The sequence below is a fragment of the Schistocerca serialis genome, chromosome 2, assembly GCF_023864345.2.
Source record: "Schistocerca serialis cubense isolate TAMUIC-IGC-003099 chromosome 2, iqSchSeri2.2, whole genome shotgun sequence".
Taxonomy (NCBI): Eukaryota; Metazoa; Arthropoda; class Insecta; order Orthoptera; family Acrididae; genus Schistocerca; species Schistocerca serialis.
In genome coordinates, this window is record NC_064639.1 from 473,872,828 (window position 1) to 473,884,456 (window position 11,629).

At 42.9% G+C, this 11,629-nt stretch overlaps 1 non-coding gene across 1 annotated transcript; it reads right to left on the reverse strand.

Annotated features, from left to right (window-relative positions):
- Nucleotides 1-556: 556 nt before the first annotated feature.
- Nucleotides 557-631, reverse strand: Trnal-caa (transfer RNA leucine (anticodon CAA)). The gene has a single exon. It is a non-coding gene; the product is annotated as a tRNA-Leu (tRNA).
- Between the last annotated feature and the right edge of the window lie 10,998 nt (nt 632-11,629).

An 11,629-nucleotide genomic window follows, 5' to 3' on the forward strand; every position in this document is an offset into this window, starting at 1 on the left:
CTTTTTCCAACTACAGACTCCTTCAATAAATGCCGTTTCTTTCTGTGGTTATCTATTACGCATCTTGTGGACAGAGCTAACGCAGTTGTAGCAGATTCCACTGTCACTCTCTTCTTTGTAATGTAGCTACTGGTAAGAGTCAAACTATTCCATTTTATAAGATATTCCATCCCTTCACAGAAAACAATGACTGGATAGGACAGAATGTAGTTGGAGCTACGTCTTGCACTGTCTAACAGATAGTACCTTCAAGGATACAAGTCAGTTATAAGCCAAACTTGTAATCAACTAACACTAATCGCATGTTTGCTGACGTAAAGCATAACGTTCACCGCTTTTGCAAAACGCTGTTCCAGTTCTACATCTACATCGACACTCCGCAATCCACCTTACGTTGTGTGGCGGATGGTACCCCTTACCACTACTAGTCATTTCCTTTCCTGTTCCACTCGCAAACAGAACGCGGGAAAAACAACTATCTATATGCCCAGAATGAGATTTTCACTCTGCAGCGGAGTGTGCGCTGATATGAAACTTCCTGGCAGATTAAAACTGTGTGCCCGACCGAGACTCGAACTCGGGACCTTTGCCTTTTGCGGGCAAGTGCTCTACCAACTGAGCTACCGAAGCACGACTCACGCCCGGTACCCACAGCTTTACTTCTGCCAGTATCTCGTCTCCTACCTTCCAAACTTTACAGAAGTTCTTCTGCGAACCATCCCCCAGGCTGTGGCTAAGCCATGTCTCCGCTATATCCTTTCTTTCAGGAGTGCTAGTTCTGCATGGTTCGCAGAAGAACTTCTGTAAAGTTTGGAAGGTAGGAGACGAGATACTGGCAGAAGTAAAGCTGTGGGTACCGGGCGTGAGTTGTGCTTCGGTAGCTCAGTTGGTAGAGCACTTGCCCGCGAACGGCAAAGGTCCCGAGTTCGAGTCTCGGTCGGGCACACAGTTTTAATCTGCCAGGAAGTAACTATCTATATGTCTCCGTATGAGCACTAATTTCTCGTATCTTATTTTAGTGGTCCATGCACGCAATGTATGATGGAGGCAACAGAATCGTTCTGCAGTCAGCTTCAAATGCCTCTTTTCTAAATTTTCGCAATGCTGTTCCTCGAAAGGAACTTCGCCTTCCCTCCAGGGATTCACATCTGAGTTCCCGAAGCGTCTCTGTAAAACTTGCGTGTTGTTCTAACCTACCGCTAGTGAATCTAGCAGCCCGTCTCTGAATTATTTCGATGTCTTCCTTTAATTCGACCTGTTATGGATCCCAGACACTCGAACAGTATTCAAGAATAGGTCGCATCAGCGTCCTGTATGCGGTCTACTTTACAAGTGAACCACTCTTTCCTAAAATTCTCCCAATAAACTGAAGTCGACCTTTTGCCTTCCCTACTACACTTTTCACATACTCGTTCCACCTCGTATCGCTTTGCAGTGTTACACCCAGATACTTAAACGATCTGACAGTGTCAAACTGGGCACTAGTAGTACTGTACCTGAACATTACAGATTTGTTCTTTCTACTCATTTATATTAACTTACATTTTTCCATATTTAGGGCTAGCTACCATTCATCACACCAACTGGAAATTTTGTCTAAGTCATCTTGTATCCTCCTACAGCCACTCACATTCGATACCTTACCGTACACCACGGCATCATCAGCATACAACCGCAGACTGTTGCCCATCCCGTCCGCAAAATCATTTACGTATATAAAGAACAATAGCAGTCCTGTCACACTTTCCTGGGACACTCCTGACAATACCCTTATCTCTGATGAACTCCTGCTGTCGAGAACAACATACTGGGTTCTATTATTTAATAAATTTTCGAGCAACTCACATATCTGTGAACTTATTCCACATGCTCTTGCTTTCATTAACAGCCTGCAGTGGGGCACCAAGTCAAATGCTTTCCAAAAATCTAGAAATATGGAATCTGTATGTCGCCCTTCATCCATAGTTTGCAGTAGCGATGTTTCTAATACCATGATGATTCGTGGAGATAAGCTCCTCGGTCTCAAAAAAATTTATTACATTTGAACTGAGAATATGTTCAAGGATTCTGCAGCAAACCGATGTTAGAGATAATGGTCTGTAATTTTGAGGTTCTGTTCTTTCGCCCATTTTATAGACAAGAGTCACCTGCGCTTTTTTCCAGTTAGTGTTCTATGGTTAGCTACATTATCTCCAAATAATGGCACCTGTAGCACAGCAGAAGCTGTGCATTTTCGGGCTCCACACAACAGCCATTCGTGCCTCTTCGTCTCAGTTGACGTCATCGTGTCTACAAACGTCCTCCCGGATGGTGCCTGGCTCAACCTGAAATACAGCCCCGCGCCGCTGCAAGAAGCTGTGTGCTGCAAATCACTTCGCGGGATGTCGTCTTCTGGCAGTTCGCTCCCGGAACTACAAAGTTAGAAAAGAGTAAATAAGCAGTTTCGCTGTATTCAGATGTGTTTGTTAACTCAGTGCTTTTGACGGCATTAGACCGTAATTTTCCTTCTACATGGTCTCACAATCATTTGAACGCTGTCGTCATGACCTTGGCGTGGAACTGTAAACTAAAAATAAGGAATCATGTTCTATATGTGGCTGTTTATTGCATGAATGAATCAGATAGTGAATTACTTATATCATTTACGAGGAACTGTCAACGACCGTTCCAGATATCCGGATAGTTTCCCAAGAAATGTGATGTGTACCGTACGAGAAGCAGAGTACTCAGAAGTGCGATCCCAGTTTACGTGAATCGTCACACCTTCGTCCGGTTTCGAATGGAACGCGCTGGAATTCATTCATAACTCAACAAAACTCAGCATGTTAAATTCTGAAGACCAGATAGCGAATAGAACAACGCGTAAACAGTTCTTGGAGCTGGTGCATTTCAGTGCGGACGTATTCATCTGTGCGTCCACGTACACTGAATTGTTTCCAACGCTAATCATAAGAGCAGAACAGACAATGAATAGAACAATGCATAAATAGTTCCTCCGACTGTTGGATTTGCAGAGACGAATGTTTGTGCGGACATGTCCTTCTGTGTTGGACGTGCACTGTATTGTTACGAACTTTTATCATAAGAGAGAGTAAAGGTTTGCCATCCTTTCTTATCACGTAACATATTGATTAAATTCAGACTTTACTTACCTCCGTGGAAGACGCTGAAAAGTGGTGGTGGACGAGCTGGTTCGAATGGAAGAGTCTTGCTTTGAAGGTGGCGGCGTGTAGATCTTGATCAGCAGATTGTGTGTCACCGTTCTGAATTATCTTTCAGACCTCTTTATCCTTCGACATAAAGGTTTTCTGGGTGTGGTACCGCGTCATAATGTAAAAAAACTACTGCTGCTGGAGAAAAACCAACGTTTCGGCCACGGTTGCAGCGGCCTTCTTCTGGGTCTTTATCCTTTTCGCTGGAGTGATTCGTACATCATAAATCTTACAGATTTCTTGATGCTGTTCTAGAGGGATACGTTACGCTTCCAACTGTGCCTCCACTTTTTGGTTATTTCCAGTGTATCGTCCAGTACATTAGGATCAAAAACACCAGTTCGCAATCATTCTTTATCGTCAACCATATTACTCGTATGCATATTATACATTCAGCACGAGACAGAAATGGCTAATAATTCTGCTAGAATTTTTTCACTGGCAAAATGTGGGAATTCTTGAGGTCATTACCAAAAATTTCTTTCGATGATTTGTTGCTTACCAGTGTACATTAATGCAAGCCGAGCTATGTAGCTTTTCACACTTCTAACTAATGATGAACGAATACACAGGACGCGGAAGGTTCCATGTTTCTTCAGAATTCAACTTCCTTCCAGGGAGTTAATAAGCTGCCCGAAATCAGGTGATGATCAAAGTGTTGGGGGGGGGGGGGGGGGCTGAATTGATGGGAGTCATGGGCCCCACCAAAAAAATATTTTAGAAAAAATGTTTATATATTAGCATAAATAGATGTACAAATGTTTGCACTAACTTTCTGAGAATAAACTAGCACGGAAACTGAGAGTCTTGCAAATAGTAAGGTAGTTTTAGTTGCTTGCGGACATGGATGGGCTTTTGTCTTGGCCCCTGCGGGGATCACTGCAGCTAGGTAATGGCGCCCATTCACTGGCTCACCATACGAGTATTTATTAATCAGGATCAAATTTGTCGCTTTCAAAGTAGCCTAATCCCCGCACGGATATAATGCGCTTGTGCCAGAGCCTTTTCCAATCTTGGAAGCACTTCTGGAACTCAATTTTCGTTATGGCGTTCAGCTCCTTCACCAATTCTGTTTCTATCTCATCAGCGGTGGCAAAACAACGTACTTTCTTGCTTCTCTTCAGTCTCGGGAATAGGGAGAAGTCACAGGGGACCATGTCCAACCAATACGGTGGCTGAGGCAACATAACGATTTTGTTTTTTGACAAAAAATCACGAACAAGAACTGAGGTGTGAGAGGGAAAGTTATCATGATGAAATTTCCACGAACGGTTTTGTCACAATTCTGGTCTTTTTCTTAGGAATGCTTCGGGCAAACGGCGCGTGACTTCTATACAGTATTCTTAATTGGCCATATGACATTAAGACAGGAACTCGTGATGCACTAGTCGAAGAAAACAGTGAGAAGAAGCTTCACGTGTGATCGAATTTGTGGAATGTTTTTCGGTCTTTGGTCTTCAGACAGTTTCCACTGGGACGACTGGGCCTTGGTTTCGATGTCATTCCCGTACACCCATGTTTTTTTCACCTGTTATAACGTTCTTTAGAAGTTCTCGATCGTTGTCGAATTCATTCAGCAGTTCCTGAGCCATGTCTAAGACATGTCGTTTTCGGCTGAAATTCAACAATTTCTAAACAGACTTTTGCTGCTACACGTTACATGCCTAAAACATCGAAAAAATTGCTTCGAACGAGCCAGTCGATATGCCGAAATCATCAGCAACGTCTCTGACTGCGATTCGGTGAATTTCCAGAACCATTTTCCTTTTCTTCCAGTCGTTAGTAATTGATGTGCTGGAGCGCCTAGGGTGCTCGTAGTCTTCAACGTCTACTCGACCATCTCTGAAACGTTTATACCTCTCGTAAACTATTGTCTTACTCATAGCAGATTCACCAAAAGGCACAGTCAGCGTTTCGAATGCGGTGCTGAACTTCTTTTTTCAAGCAAAATATAATGCAGAGTCTTTGATCCATCATCTTCGAAAGCAAAATTCTCTAAGCACTCGAAAACATTTATAACCTTTTTGACTGTCAACAGTAAACTAAATATTCAAAACAGCTGAAAATTCAAACATGCATAAGGTACATGTGTACCAATAAGGCAAAAAAATTGAAAGTCGGATGTAACAAAGCCCGCGAAATTAAAAAAAATCCCGTTGCTCTTTGAACACACTTCGTACCGGCTACAGGCATCAAAACGGCGAAACAGAAAGGAAAGGGCCTTCAGCTAAGAAATTGGTAACAGGAAGGTTGACTTCTTGTACGTAGGCGGAAATCTCTGACAAAAACAGCATTCTCTTCATTTATGCGCTCGCATACCCCTAATCTATAGACATGTGTTCACCATCTTAGTGCTCAATGAAATACTGATTTGGGTGAATGCACATTTCGATTTTATACTTTGTACATTTTAATATTGTCAAAACTGTGAAAGTTTGTTGTCATTACAGTCAGGGTCGGTTCGAGAACGTTTTTCCACATAAGCTACTTATCATTTTTGGCCCCCCCCCCCTTCTTCTCTCTCATATATTAATTGTTTTTCCTTGGCCTTTTAGTCATATTTCAAATGTAGTTGTACTCCTGTCATACTTTAAAAAATCCTCCATTGTAGGTAAATGGTAACATTCAGTTTATCACGCTGTGAATCTGAGATCGACTACTGGAGACGGGACCAATTTTAACTGCCAAGTTCGTTACTGAAATAGTCTGATGTGGAAACGTTTGCACCAAGCTGTGAGCCACAATGGATTTATTATTTATTTATCTATAAGCTTCATAAAAAAATTTAATTTATTTTACAGGGTGTTTCAAAATCACACCGACAAAGTTCGAGGTGATGCAGAAGGTGTCTTGAGGAACCCCCTACAGAGAGTCGAAGATACAGGCGCTGGCGTGTTTATATATGTGTATACGCAACGTGATTCCTTGACGATGATACAAACTTTCGGTGATGATTGAGAAGGATAAAACCATCAGTTTCAGACAAGAGACCCTGGTCCGGTACGAACGAGTCGGAAGTTATACGCGAAATTCGTTCTGATACTTCTGACACTGGAATGCATGTCACATTTACGTTGCTGCTATGGCTGTAGGGCAGGCAGCTTTCAGTGGTGGTAGTATGAATCAAAACAAGAAAAAAGTCTGGTAAATAAGGACTAAATTGTTCAGTGAGGAGATGTTTTACAGCCCATGTTTACTAGGCATTTCTTTTCTCCATACTGCCACCTCTGAAAGTTGCCTACCCTGCAATCTTAGCAACAACGGTACCGATGCATTTATTCCACTGTCAAAGGTATCAGAACAGCTTTCGCTTATAACTTTCGACTCGTTCGTTTCGGGACCACGGTCGCTTACCTCAAATCGATACATTTATCCTTCTCCACTATCCCTGAAAGTTTGCCACATCATCTCGGAATTACCCTGTATGTACGAAGGTTGGAACTTTAATAGTGGCAATTATTTATTTACAGCTCGTACAAAATAGATACGTGTTTCAAAGTTTTACTGACCTTCAAAGTAGTCACCAGCACTGTGTGTAACCCGTTGCCAGCGATGTGGAAGTCGTCGCATACTCTTAGCAGTGCCAGTTGTGTTGACAGTTCGAGCGCTGCGGTCTATCGCTCGACGAATTCTGAAGCGGATGCCGTGAAGTGTTTCCTTCAGTTTAGAAATGGAGTTGAACTCACGAGGGCTTAAGTCAGGGGAATGCAGTAGGTAGTATAGCACTTAGCAGACCCTTCAGTCAAACAAATCAGTAACAGCTTGCACTGTACTTGCTTGAGCATTGTCCTGAAAAATGATGGTCAGGTCCTGCAGAAATTGGCATCACTTCTGTCTCTATGCTGTTCATTCTTGCAACACAACCTACGACCAGAAGAAATTATAAGAAGAGAGTAGGAAGAACAATTTCCTTTCAAATGTAGAAGCTAACTGGCCGGCCGTTGTGGCCGAGCGGTTCTAGGCGCTTTAGTCTGGAACCGCGCGACCGCTACGGTCGCAGGTTCGTATCCTGCCTCGGGCATGGTTGTGTGTGGTGTCCTTAGTTTAGTTAGGTTTAAGTAGTTCTAAGACTGATGATCTCAGATGTTAAGTCGCACAGTGCTCAGAGACATTTGAACCATATTTGTAGAAGCTAACTGATCCCCGGAGGCCATAAGTTAAACAACTGACATTTTATTGTAATTAATTTACAACAAATAATCAAAATTTTCTACAATTTAAATCAATATTCGCATTAACCACAAGCGGGTACCATAAGACCTCCTAAACATGACACCGACAGCGGCCGCCCCCTCGAGAAAGTAACACTGGAATAGCCTTAAAATAGCAATTAGCCTAAAACAGAAACAAGATACCATTTAAACTCTTTCATAAACAAAATTTTGCAGGACATCAGTTACTTAAATGAGGTTAACGCTCGAGTGAACTTTATTAATTTATTTTATTTTACCAACTGACCCAAAAATTAAAAAAAAAATGGGAAGAAACTTCCTTGGCCAGCATTTATTAAAAAAAGAAAAGCAATTAACTAAAATAAAGTAAAAAAGGGACAACTGCACTATTCTGAAAAACACATATGAAATTTCATTGCTGTACATTACAGCCCTTTTGTTTTAAGGCAGTGTACAAGGACAATGAAAACTCTTCCCTAAGTAAAGCATTCGAATTCAAGAACTCAGTTCTCGCTCTTTAACCAACGGGTGCTCTAGGCGCCACTGAAAGTTACTAGTAAATAGGTCTCACTCATTCCCTCCCATGAGATTACAAGAACCGATGCTCACGATAAAATCCAATTACGTAAGAACTCCTTGGTTTTGGCTCCCATACACCTCGAAGCCAGGTGGAAATTTCAAACATAGGTCAGCACCTTCTTCCACGCGGCGGCGACCGTGTAGTTCCGACAGCATAGTACAACACTTTACCTAGTCGCATTCATCCGTCTGGAATCTAGTGTTTCAATCCGCCCAAGCTCTGAGGGACACTTCGAGCCAAGGCATAAGTCTAGTTTACTGCGAAGAGCACACTGCAGCAAGAACATACGGTTTCACCAGCATGACTATTACATTGCTAGTAATATCGCGAGCTTTTCTTACAAAGTGAACTGACAATGAAACAGTTGACTGCGGTCGCAGTCCCCGCAACCGCACACAGGCGAACCAGGAACCAACTGTTGCAAGACGGACTCTTCTATCGCTCTTGAAGGATTCGCGCTGCCCCTCCCGCCACCTGGGGGAGAGGCAAAATACGCGCAACAGAGGTAAACTCTCTGAAACCCGGAGAGACCGTCTCGAGAGGCATGGTCGATTTCTTTCCCCATCCTTCGTAATACGAGCTTGTGTTCCGTCTCTAATGACAGCGCTATCGAAGGGTCGTTAAACTCTTATCTACCTTCACTCCCCCCCCCCCCCCCCCTTCTCTGGCCGCCGCTGACGCCCCTCGGAATGGTGCCTGGAGCTGCCAATTGTGTCGCCTGGGCCTCAAACCGGCCTTTGATTACAGTTCTTAAATCAACTGCATGACACATGTACTTTGCAAATTCTCGAAGGAAATTTTTCAGATATTGTATTTCTCTTAATTGCATTGTCTTGGAAGTAACACTAAAGCAATGAGCTAAACACTGATAATTTCTAATTATTGCTATAATACAGTAGTTTATACTCTGAAAAGCCAAAGAAACTGATACACCTGCCTAATACCGCGCAGGGCCTCCGCGAGCACGCAAAAGTGCAGCAACAAGACGTGGCATGGACTCGACTGCTGTCTGAAGTAGTGCTGGAGGGAACTGACACCATGAATTCTGCAGGGCTGTTCATAAATCCGTAAGAGAATGAGGGGGTTGGAGGTGGGGAGATCTCTTCTGAACAGCACGTTGCAAGCCATCCCAGATATTTTCAATAATGTTCATGTCTGGGGAGTTTGGTGGCCAGCGGAAGCATTTAAACTCAGAAGAGTGTTCCTGGAGCCCCTCTGTAGCAATTATGGACGTGTGGAGTGTCGCATTGTCCTGCTGGAACTGCCCAAGTTCGTCGGAATGCACAGTGGACATGAATGGATGCAGGTGATCAGACGGGATGTTTACGTACGTTTCACCTGTCAGAGTCGTATCGTCCCATTGCAATCCAACTGCAGACGCCCCACAGTATTACAGAGCCTCCACCACCTTGAACAACCCCTGTTGACATGCAGGTTCCATGGATTCATTAGATTGTCTCCAACCCGTACACGTCCATCCGCTTGATACAATTTGAAACGAGACTCATTCGACCAGGCAATATGTTTCCAGTCATCAACAGTCCAACGTCGGTGTTTAAGGGCCCAGGTGAGGCATAAAGCTTTGCGTCGTGCAGTCGTCAAGGGTACAGGGTTCCGAAAGCCCTACTAGGTGGGGGCATGCTTTGTCACAGAAAATGAGTGAACCAGAGCCACAACGGTTGATGACGATTTCTTAGGATTTTTCTGCTCTACGGCGCTTCCAAATGGCCTCCACCACGACGATTTCATGGCACGAGACATTGGGACTTGAAATCTAACGGTTGTCTCGTGCACTAGTCTGCCGATCGACACCAGAGTTTCCATACTTCCAGGCTTTTCCAAAATGTCGTGTTTGTTTTCACAAAGAATGGCCTCCTAATGTTTCCCAATTCTGCGAGAAGGTGTACACTCCCGGGTACTAGACCCAATGTGGACCTCTAGAAGTAGATACGCTTTTATTAGTTTTACATCTCTCAATAAGATTTTACCTTACGTAATGAGTCGTTACAGTAAGGCACATATGCTGAATCAGAGGCAGAAGAGATGCAGTACAGCTCAGCACTCTTCTAATGATCAATCAGAAAACGTGGAAAGGCGGTCATGCGGCAGCCAACTGCGTCTCTTGCAATTAGATTTTGCTGTAAGGGCAAATGATTTAGGCTGTCTGCCTGAAACTGTCTTATATTCCTCTGCTCTAAACGTAAAACTGAAAACAGCATTCTCTACCAAGCAATAAAACTGTACAATAAATTACCAAAAGAGACTAAAGTAATTGCAAAAATACACTTATTTAAAAAGGCAGCTAAAAAGTACCTGTTATGCAGTACGTTTTATACATTGAAGGGTTCAAATGGTTCAAATGGCTCTGAGCACTATGGGACTCAACTTCTGAGGTCATCAGTCCCCTAGAACTTAAAACTACTTAAACCTAACTAACCTAAGGACATCACACACATCCATGCCCGAGGCAGGATTCGAACCTGCGACCGTAGCGGTCTCGCGGTTCCAAACTGCAGCGCCTAGGACCGCACGGCCACTCCGGCCGGCTACATTGAAGGGGTTTGGTAAAAAAAAGTTATACAAATAAATAATAATAATGATTATAAAACATCCAACATTCCACATAACACCTCCACACTACATCTTTTCCATCTTTTTTCCCTTTTCTACAAAATCTTACCCCCAAGCTATGCATAGCACAATGCAAACACCTCTCCCTCTTTCTGAGCTGGACATTTCACTCATTATAGTGGGATGCTGATTCAGCTTTTCAAGATAGCAAATGGGAAGCTGTGGTACAGAAAATGGCTCAGAGATCACCAGTGTGTGTGTGTTTGTGTGTGTGTGTGTGTGTGTGTGTGTGTGTGTGTGTGTGTGTGTGTGTGTCTAGTGAGTGAAGTGTTATGAAACAATATGGGTTTGGTGTGTGGAGTGATTGATAGTGAGATATGAGTGAACCGTGTGGCATTACATTATTTAACAAGTCAGCAGTAAAAAAAAAAAAATAATAATAATAATAAATATTGTATACTAGGAGTAAATCTAATGATTGTCTCTAACTAGAAGTCTGTACATGTATGTGTGTACGAATTAGCTTATTTTAAATTGGTCTAAACTTGTATATAATTTTACATGTCCTATATCCTTGTAAAAAGAGATCTACGGATGACGACTATAGATTGCCTGTCTCGGTTCTTGTCGTAGTTCGCCTCTATTTCGCTCTTCTACGGTGTTGCTGCCACAGAGCAGACAAGCTGCCTACCAATGTTCTCTGTAACTGTTACTTGACCTTAAAAATCTCGCTATTTCTTTTGAATATCTTAAAGTTATGTTATTCACCACTGTTGCCAATGAACGTGGCATTAGTGATAAATCCATATTTCCCGAAGTGTTTCAATGTAAATAGTATCATTGTAACAAATTCAATCTCTTCGAGAGGTACATATATGGGAGGAAATTGTACATTGTTGACTCTTCTAGGAAAGTACGCTCTCGGAACTTTAACAATAGATCACGTTGTGGTGCGCAGCGCCCCTCTTATATTGCCTTTCAGTGGAGTGGGATTAACATCTCCTTGACGCATTCGCGCTTTGTGAATGAACGTCTGACGAAACGTGCTGCCATTCTTAAGATCCTCTTTATTTCCTCTATTTATCATATTTGGC